General features: G+C 43.2%; 1 pseudogene; it reads right to left on the bottom strand.

Moving 5' to 3' along the window:
* Nucleotides 1-7,489: 7,489 nt before the first annotated feature.
* Nucleotides 7,490-10,875, bottom strand: part of LOC111971565 (amino acid transporter heavy chain SLC3A2-like) — a 15,628-nt pseudogene continuing 12,242 nt past the window's right edge.

The raw sequence follows: 10,875 nt of genomic DNA, 5'->3' as shown, positions 1-10,875 counted from the left end.
GGCTAAACAATTAACTATGGCGAATCTGAACACGGCTAAACTAATTAACTATGCAGAGATCTGAACACTGGCCTAAACAAACTAACTATGGCAGAATCTGACACTTGGCCAACTAATTAACTATGGCAGATCTGAACACTGCTAAAAAAAAACTATGGCAGAATCTTGACACGTGGCCAAACTAATTAATATTGGCAGAATCCTGAACACTGGCTTCCACAAACTAAACTCTGGCAGAATCTGAACACTGGCTAAACATTAAAGAACTAACTATGGCAGAATCTGAACACTGGCCAAACTAACTAACTGTGGCAGAATCTGAACACTGGCCAAACTAATTAACTATGGCAGAATCTGAACACTGGCTAAACTAACTAACTATGGCAGAATCTGAACACTGGCCAAACTAATTAACTATGGCAGAATCTGAACACTGGCCAAACTAATTAACTATGGCAGAATCTGAACACTGGCTAAACAATTAACTATGGCAGAACCTGAACACTGGCTAAACAATTAACTATGGCAGAATCTGAACACTGGCCAAACTAATTAACTATGGCAGAATCTGAACACTGGCTAAACTAATTAACTATGACAGAATCTGAACACTGGCCAAACAAACTAACTATGGCAGAATCTGAACACTGGCCAAACTAATTAACTATGGCAGAATCACGGGCCAAAGCTACAAGATTAAAGCTGCACTATGTTGTTCAATTTCAGCCAATGATTTCCATGTTTTTATTGTAAATGTTTAATAATTTATTATGATATACCCATTACTTACCCATTACATACCTATTACATACCTATTACATACCTATTACATACCTATTACATACCCAGTACATACCCAGTACATACCCAGTACATACCCAGTACATACCCAGTACATACCCAGTACATACCCATTAAATACCCATTACATACCCATTAAATACCCATTACATACCCATTACATACCCATTACATACATATTACCTACCCATTACATACATATTAATACCTATTACGTACCCATTACGTACCCATTATATACCATTATGTACCAATTATGTACCTATTATATACCCATTACATACCTATTACATACCCATTATATACCCATTACATACCCATTACATACCTATTACATACCTATTACATACCCATTACATACCCATTACATACCCATTATATACCCATTATATACCCATTACATACCCATTATATACCCATTACATACCCATTATATATCCCATTATATACCCATTACATACCTATTACATACCCATTATATAACCCTTATATACCCATTACATACCTATTACATGCCCATTATATACCCCTTATATACCCATTACATACCTATTTATTGGGTCTGACCACGTCATGCTAATTTCCTATATTTATCAAATTATTTATCCAAATATTCCATCCTAAAAATTGGATGGCGAAACATTGCAGTGAATTTCTTCCAACGTCTTTAGCTGCCTGCCTGACAGTTTCAGTGCGGGTTTGACGTGATCTACTGAATAAGATCACCCATCGACCTCGACACGTCGACACCCCTGAGGTGACGTTGGTCTCGCTTCACCCAATAAACCCCATAAACATGTAATTGACCTAATTCCTGAAAATGAATATTTTCACAAGGTACAAAGTATGACTGTTATTTTTCCTCAGTACAGATTGGATTAAACGCTTAATAACTAATTAACCAAAGGTCATGAAGGTCACCGGGTAAAGTATACCCGTTGCACATTCCCTACTGAGAAATAGATTTTATTTTAATATAATTMATATTTTATGCTGTCATTAGACCAGTATAAAGCATTTTATTTCTCATAAATATTGTGTGTCACTGACAATAACTGATTAATAAAAAGTATTGATTGGTGAAAATTGACTTACTGTCAACCGCCGATCAAGGTAATAACTGGTTCTCAGACTCAACCTGAAATATGGAAAAACATTTATTTTAGAATAAAATCAATGACGTGAACTCAGACACATTTTAATATGCATTTTTCTACTTCTGTGACAGTAGAGGATCTCTTCTGATGAAGACAATTATCAGATGGGTTATTGTAACAACAAAAAAGCTAACGGACAATAACCCAACGGACAATAACCCAACGGACAATAACCCAACGGACAATAACCCAATAACCCCGACAACTCCCAACTAACCCCAACTTGCCAATAACCCAACTGGCTAAAACGGAAAAACCACACGGGCCAATAAACCCAACGCCACATTAACCCAAACTGGCCAAGCTAACCCGACGCGCAATAACCCCAACGGCCAATACCACACCGGACAATACCCAAACGGACAATTAAACCCAACGGACAATAACCCCAATAACCCAACTGCAATAACCCAACTGCCAATAACCCAACTAGCCAATAAACCCAACGACAATAACCCACGGACAATAACCCAACGGCACATAAACCCAACAGCCAATAACCCAACGCGACAATTAAACACACGGCCAATAACCAACGGACAATAACCCAACGGACAATAACCCCAACTGCCAATAACCCAACAGCCAATAAACCAATGGACAATGACCCAACGGCACAAACCCAACGACAATACCCAACTGCCAATAACCCAACAGCCAATAAACCAATGGACAATACCCAACGCGACAATAACCAACGGCCAATAACCCAACTGCCAAATTAAACCCAATGACAACATAACCCAACGGACAATAACCCAACGGACAATAACCCAACGGACAAATGCTCTATGAAATTTAGAGTGAAACATTTTTCAGAGGTATGAACGCAGTGATGGAATTTAAAACTTAAGGATTTAGTCGACTAGCCAGCTGCACTAGTAGACTGGGATTTCAGTCTCACCCAAGTAACATTCAGGCCCAAAAACTGAGCCATGCGATATTTAAAAAGACAAAATTCCACTATCCTGACAGGCTAGTTGGGCACATTTTCTTCTCACGCGGTCTGAACTGTACTAGACTCAGGCTAGACGGCTCGATTCGTTTACATCCCTGTATGCACGGCACCCAAAATAGGACAAACGTAAAATTGATAGTAAATCAAGCATTARGCGTATGAAATCAACACCAAATATCGCAATTTCAAAATAACGACTTGGACCAGTATTGAATTGGCCTCTTAAAAATTCTCTACCAGTAACAATTTGTCATGTGATTCAATTGAGTACCGAAAAGCACACAAATAAACAATCTTTTCAGAATGACTACATATCCTTTCAGAAACAGTAGCAGGATGGAGCAGAAGCTAGAAACGGACAGAGACTGAGAAAACAGAGGAGACATTTAAAGGCTTGCAGAAATATCCTCGCTTGAGGCACAGTTCGGCAATCATTTCCCCCTCTAGATCCCAAGTAGAGAAAGACCAATAGACGGGAACGCCGAGAGACTAGAGAATGGATCCCTCTTACAATCTGAATGGGGTCAAAAGGTCAAAATCACCAGATTTAAATGTGTTAATAAATCATAAGCCCTAAAAACAATAGACTTTCCTGGAGGGGAGGGGGGGGGGTCAACTCCAGAGACAAACACAGACAGGAAGACTTCAAGGAGATTCGTTTCTTGCAGGACTTTATACGGGAGGTCTTTTACTAGTACGATCTCATGCCCTTTTTCAGGCCCTTGTGATCAACAAAAAAATATATATATTTTTTTAAATCTCCTTGTTTTTTTAAAAGTATAAAAATAACTAAGCCAGCAGATAGTGACATGTACAAACCCACAGGGTTTTATCTTTGTTTTTGCCAGATGTGCAATTGGGTCGACAGCATCAAGATGCTTCTGTTCCTGCACGTAATGACACAGTACAATATAAAACCCATCTTTACAGCATTGTAACCTGTGACCGTAATAGTAACTCATTTTCAAACTTAGACAAGGACAGAGATGCAGACTTACCATTCATCCCTTCGGCGTGTTCAAGGCACAGCAATGCTCTGCTACATGTGTGTGTGTGTGTGTTGTCTGTGTCTGTCTGTACGTACGTGTGGGAGGGAGGGAGTTTCGTAGGAGCGGTTATGGGCTCGCTGACGCTCTCTCAAAACCTCTGATCGCACCTCTGTGTGTGTCTGAAAAAGAAAGGGAGAGACAGACAGAAACAGAGAGATGGAGGGTGTGAGGGAGAGAGAGAGAGCCCTCTGATCTCTCACACACCTCGTCATTGCGATCCTGGAACAAAATGACATGAACACACACACACACACACAGATGGAGAACAACCCACCACAGAGCAGCGGGCCCAGACCTCGAACACAGTTCTCAGTTTGACACAGCAACATCTGGCCTTGTCTCTCTCTCTCTCTCTCTCTCTCTCTTTCTTCTCCCATACATCTCAGTTTGACATTTACTAGCCTGTTTCCAACACCTTCATTAAGAGAATACTGTTGTAGAGTGCACTCAAGACTATATATATATATTTTTTTTAAAGTAAAGCAATGGAGGTTTGTACAACTACATCTGACACAGTACAATTTATCATCCAAAATACATTCAGTGGTGTAAAGTACTTCAGTAAAAAATACTTTGAAGTACTCCTTGAGTAGTTTTATGGGGGTATCTGTACTTTACTATTTATAATTTTGACAGCTTTTACTTCACTATATTCCTCAAGAAAATAAGGTAATTTTTACTCCGTACATTTTAAACYCTTCACAGGACAGAAACGGTCCGATTCACAGGCTTGTCAAGAGAACATCCCTACTGCCTCTGATCTGGAGGAATCACTAAACACAAATGCTTAGTTTGTAAATGTCTTTGGAGTTTGCCCCCTGGCTATCCGTCATTTTAAAAATGTAATAAAAAATTGTGCCGTCTAGTTTGCTTAATATTTGGAATTTAAAAAAATGATTCACACTTTTACTTTTGATACTTAATTTAAACCAAATACTTTTACTCAAGTGGTATTTTACTGGGTGACTTTCACTTTTACTTGAGTCATTTTCTATGAAGGTATCTTTACTTTTACTCAGGTATGATAATTGGGTTACTTTTTCCCACCACTTACGTGGTGGGAAACAGTTTGGGTTGAATTAAATGTGAATCAATTGATGAAGATGGTGAGGATGAGGAGGTCAAAGATGTTTGAAATGTAGCAGTAAGAGCAAGAGGCATGTCATGACTGTGCATCGTGGCTCAGAAGGTGGTTGGGGCTGGTTTCACACCGCCGGGGACGGGGTGCWAACGTGGGGGCGATCTGGTTCCCGGTATCTCCTCACCCCGACGGCAAGGTATTGAGAAATAAACCAAATTCTGAAAACCTCAACAAAAAAAAAATAACATTCATAGGATACTGTTTCAGACAGGTATGAAATAAACTATAGTAAAATACTAGAATATTTTGATGGGTTTGTACAGACTAATGGCCAAGAAAGAGTGAAAGGTATAGAGGGCCTATCAATACGTTAAGCGAGTAGTAGACGCTATCGGTCATTTGACTCTGAAAGACGGACGCCTCCACGTAACAGGAACCTCTTCACTAATCCAGTGCCACATTGAGACAAACGCATGTGGGGGCATGAATTCGAATGATAAGAGGCGGTTTGCCAAACACAGATTAACCCTAACCCGGGATTAAAAAGCAATTCAATGGAATATGCTTCTTAGTCCCGGCCTGTCTGGGAAACGGCCCTTTTTTTACCAGTATCACAGTAAAGTAACAGTCAATATGATAAAAAATATATAATTTACAGTAGATATTTTACCAGATTCAAATATAATATTCATTATATATAATTTACAGTAMATATTTTACCAGATTCAAATATAATATTCATTARATATKATTTACAGTAGATATTTTACCAGCTTCAAATATAATATTCATTATATAATTTACAGTAGATATTTTACCAGATTCAAATATAATATTCATTATATATAATTTACAGTAGATATTTTACAAGATTAAAATATTATTCATATTTCATTTACAGCAGATATTTTACAAGATTAAAATATTATTCATATTTAATTTACAGCAGATATTTTCCCAGATCGTAAAAAATATAGTCAATATAGTCAAAGGGAAAAGGATTTAGTTGTGCTTGAAACTCAACTCAGAAATCCTGGCTAAAACGATACAAAACCTGTAATATTTTAAAAGAATACATTCAATTGATGTGTGTGGGGGGGGGGCGGGTAAACCCTAACCCTGGTAGATGGTGTTGTCGACGGTAACACGAACCGCAGGTTAACGGGCCTCGCCTACGTGTGGCTTGAGGAAAGTTCACGCACAACACGACTGCGCGTACGGCATTGAATCATCCACATTACTGCAAATACAGGCCTGAACACGACGGCATGTATTGAACAGACAAATTGCGCGCACGTGAACATACATTATACGCCGTCAATTGGAATGAACCAACAGAGCGTGATGTATTTATATCTTCCAACCACCTGCGTGAGGTGAGAGACATATATTTCAGGCTGTTTTGTGGCCCTGACATTATCACACCTGTAAAGTTCCTCTGCCTGCTCTTAACGGAAAGCATGTGGCATTAGGCCAATATCACACACACACACACACACACACACACACACACACACACACACACAGTACACACAGCTCTGAGGCATCCACAGACAGAACACGTAAACAACACTGTGTATCAGTAGAAGGACGGAGACGGAGTCGAGGTTTGATTGTCACCAGGCAATATTACGCAGGACTTTTAATTTACTCCTTTCAAGTTTTAGTCAGAACAATATCTCGCAATAGGGAGCTAGCAATCTTCTCCAATACAATACCAATACAATACCAATACTAGCATTTGAATGACAATTCTGTTCCACTGGATGGAATAAAACAGATTGAAAAAATAAAATAAAATAAAATAAATTCAAACTGATATTTTCCTACTTCAACAGTTCAACTCCAGATGTCATAAAACACTTTTTTTTTAAACGGAATTAAAAAGTTCCCTTTTAAATGTTTTCAAAACAACGGCCAACAAAAACATTTGATCAAATCTGAACTGGAGTGTTTTAACAGGTGGAAATAGTCATTCTGGCCTAACCTTTTATATTTTTAAGCTCTGGCTAAAACCGCTGTTCATACTATATATTCCTTCTGCTTGTTTTCTGTGATCTAAAACATTCTCCCTTTGTTCATGGTGTAAAAGTTATGTTTAGTAGTTTCTTATTCTGGCCTGTTCTAGTCCTGGTCTCTGCTCTAGTCCTGGTCTCTGCTCTAGTCCTGGTCTCTGCTCTAGTCCTGGTCTCTGCTCTAGTCCTGGTCTCTGCTCTAGTCTGTCTTCTGCTCTAGTCGCTGGTCTCGCTTAGCTCCTGCTGCTAGTCCTGGCTTGGTCTCTGCTCTAGTCCTGGTCTCTGCTCTATATCCTGGTTCTGCTCTAGTCTCTGGTCTCTTTAGTCCTGGTCTGCTCTGAGCCTGTCTCTGCTCTAGTCCTGGTCTCTGCTCTAGTCCTGGTCTTCTCTCTAGTCCTGGTCTCTGCTCTAGTCCTGGTCCGTCTGTTCTAGTCCTGGTCTCCTGCTCTAGCTGGTCTCTGCTCTAGTCCTGGTCTCTGCTCTAGTCCTGGTCTCTGCTCTAGTCTGGTCTCTGCTCTAGTCCTGGTCTCTGCTCTAGTCCTGGTCTCTGCTCTAGTCCTCCTAAGCGAAGGGAAGGTCAATAGGACAGCCTGTCCTGTCCCAGCAGCAGTTTTCCAGCGAGACAGAGCTGTCCGCAGCCAGGTTCTCAGGTCTGTACTCAGCTTCACTTTAGCCTGCTCCGGGGAGCTCAGCTCTGGAAGAGGAGGAAGAAATCCTGTCAGTATTGAATGTAGATTTTTTTTTTTTTATGTTTTGACTTCTCATATGTTGTTGCGTCATCGTTTATTCATTTTGAGGATGTAGTCTGGTCTCATCGGAAGACGTCTCAATATGATCTACAAATAAATAACGCATATTCAAGTGAAATAAATACCTGTGTTGTTGAGGACCATGGTTAAGGAGGCGGAGCCCAGTTAACGGCTGTCAGTATCGCTCGCTCTGGTCCACAGACGCAGGAAAGCGGGGATGTGGAGGAGGAGTGGAGTGGAGTAGTCCCCATGAAGGAGGGAATCTTTACCCTCAAGATCAGAAGGGTCTATAACACGAACGACATGTCAGACGATGAGTCTTCTGGGCCTGGAGAGGAGGGGGAGGAGGGAGGGGGGAGGAGAGGAGGAGGAGGGAGAGGGAGGAGGAGGGGAGGAGAGGAGGAGGAGGGGAGGAGAGAGAGGAGGAGGGAGGAGAGGGAGAGAGGGAGAGGGGGAGAGGGAGGGGGAGGAGAGCTTAAGATTGTTTTATTAGGATCCCCATTTGCCGACTCCAATGGACAGTGTCTTACCGGGGATCCAACAACACAATCACTTGAGACGAGACAATTGACTACATCAGACACACACTACATGTTAATGTTCTTACTCAGTTACACATACGCGAGAGACAGAATGAGACAGACAGACTGAGGCAGACAGACATGAGGGGACAGACATGAGGGGAGACAGACTGAGGGACAGACAGACCATGAGGACAGACAGATGAGGAACAGAAGACATGAGGACGACAGTCATAGGACAGACAGCACGGGCACAGACAGACCGAGGAAGACGACACGAGGACAGACAGACACGAGGGGGAGACGACAGAGGGGAGACAGACACGAGGGGGACAGACACGAGGACAGACAGACACGAGGAAGACAGACAGAGGGGAGACAGACACGAGGGGAGACAGACAGAGAGGAGACAGACAGAGGGAGACAGACACGAGGGGAGACAGACACGAGGGGAGACAGACCGAGGGGAGACAGACACGAGGGGAGACAGACACGAGGACAGACAGACACGAGAGACAGACACGAGGGGAGACAGACACGAGGGGAGACAGACAGGAGGGAGACAGACACGAGGGAGACGACAGAGGGACGACAGACACGAGGGGGAGACAGACACGAGGGGAGACAGACACGAGGGGAGACAGACAACGAGGGAAGAACAGACAAGAGGGGAGAGACCAGGACACGAGGGGAGACAGACACGAGGGGAGACAGAACACGAGGGAGACAGACACGAGGGGAGACAGACACGAGGAGAGACAGACACGAGGGAGACAGACACGAGGGGAGCAGACCGAGCGAGGGGAGACAGACACGAGGGGAGACAGACACGAGGGGAGACAGACACGAGGGGAGACAGACACGAGGGTGACAGACACGAGGGTGGAGACAGACAGCGAGGGTGAGACAGACACGAGGGATGGAGACAAGCACGAGGAAGACAGACACGAGGAAGACAGACACGAGGGGAGACAGACACGAGGGAGACAGCACACGACGGGGAGACAGACCGAGGGAGACAGACACGAGGGGAAGACAGACACGAGGGGACAGACACAGGGGAGACACACGCAGGGTGAGACAGACACGAGGGGCGAACAACGACACGAGGAGACAGACACGAGGGGAGACAAGACACGAGGGGAGACCGACAGGAGGGAGACAGACACGAGGGAGACGCACGAGGGAGACAGACACGAGGGGAGACAGACACGAGGGGAGACAGACACGAGGGGAGACAGACACAGGGGGAGACAGACACGAGGGGAGACAGGACCGGAGGGGACAGACGAGACACGAGGGGAGACGACGAGACAAACCGGGGAGACCAGACCGAGGAGGAGCAGACACGAGGGGAGACAGACACGAGGGGAGACAGACACGAGGGGAGACAGACACGAGGGGGAGCAGACACGAGGAGACAGACACGGGGGAGGGAGCGAGGACACGAGGGCAGACACGAGGGGAACGAGCCATGAGGGGAACGACTGAGGAACGACTATGAGGCTGGTGAGGGGCTGAGATGCAGGGAACCACGTTCACCACGTGGCAGTACTGGATAAGGGAGGACCCGTTAAGGTCAGATCACTCAGGTCTCTGCTAGAAATAATGAAGAAAAGTTTAGTGAGAAGGAGAAGTCCCTCAAAGTGGGGTGTATATACTAGAGGTCGACGATTAATCGGAATGGCGATTAATTGGGCCGATTTCAGTTTTCATAAAATCGGTATGCGGTATTTTGTGTGATACTGATTGTGGCTTTAAACCTTTATTAACGAGGCAAGTCGAGTATAGAAGAAATTCTATTTACAATGACGGTGTAGCCGGGAACAGTGGGTTTAACTGCCTTGTTCAGGGGCAGAAAGAAGAGATTTTTACCTTGTCAGCGTGAGGGTTCGATCTTGCAACCTTTTCCGGTTACTAGTCAACGCTCTAACCACCTGCCTTACATTGCACTCCACGAGGGAGCCTGCGTGGCAGGCTGACTCTGTTTACGGCGAGGGCAGCAAGAAGCCGAGGGTAAGTTGCTAGCTAGCATTAAACTTATCTTATAAAAAACAATCAATCAATCATAATCACTAGTTAACGACACATGGTTGTGATTGTATATTATAGTTATCTAGCGTGTCCTGCGTTGCATATAATCGATGCAGTGCCTGTTAATTTTCTTATCGATTCAACAGCCTACTTCGCCAAACGGGTGACGATTTAGCACTGTTGTTGCACCAAACCTAACCATAAACATCAATACCTTTCTTTAAAATCAATAACAAGTTATATATATTTAAACCTGCATATTTAGTTAATATGCTACTACATGAATTATTTTAACTAGGGAAATTGTGTACTTCTCTTGCGTTCCGTGCAAGCAGTCAGGGTATATGCAGCAGTTTGGGCGCCTGCGCGTTGCGAACTGTTTTGAAGTCATTTATTCCTAACAAAGACCGTATTAATTTGCCAAATTGTTACATAATTATGACATAACATTGAGGTTGTTACAATGTAACAGCAATATTTAGACTTAGGGATGCTCCCGTTAGATAAAAT

Source organism: Salvelinus sp. IW2-2015, linkage group LG2 (genome assembly GCF_002910315.2).
Source record: "Salvelinus sp. IW2-2015 linkage group LG2, ASM291031v2, whole genome shotgun sequence".
In the NCBI taxonomy this organism is placed as follows: domain Eukaryota; kingdom Metazoa; phylum Chordata; class Actinopteri; order Salmoniformes; family Salmonidae; genus Salvelinus; species Salvelinus sp. IW2-2015.
The sequence above is the reverse complement of the archived record's forward strand: the minus strand, read 5'-3'. Positions and strand labels throughout refer to the sequence as shown.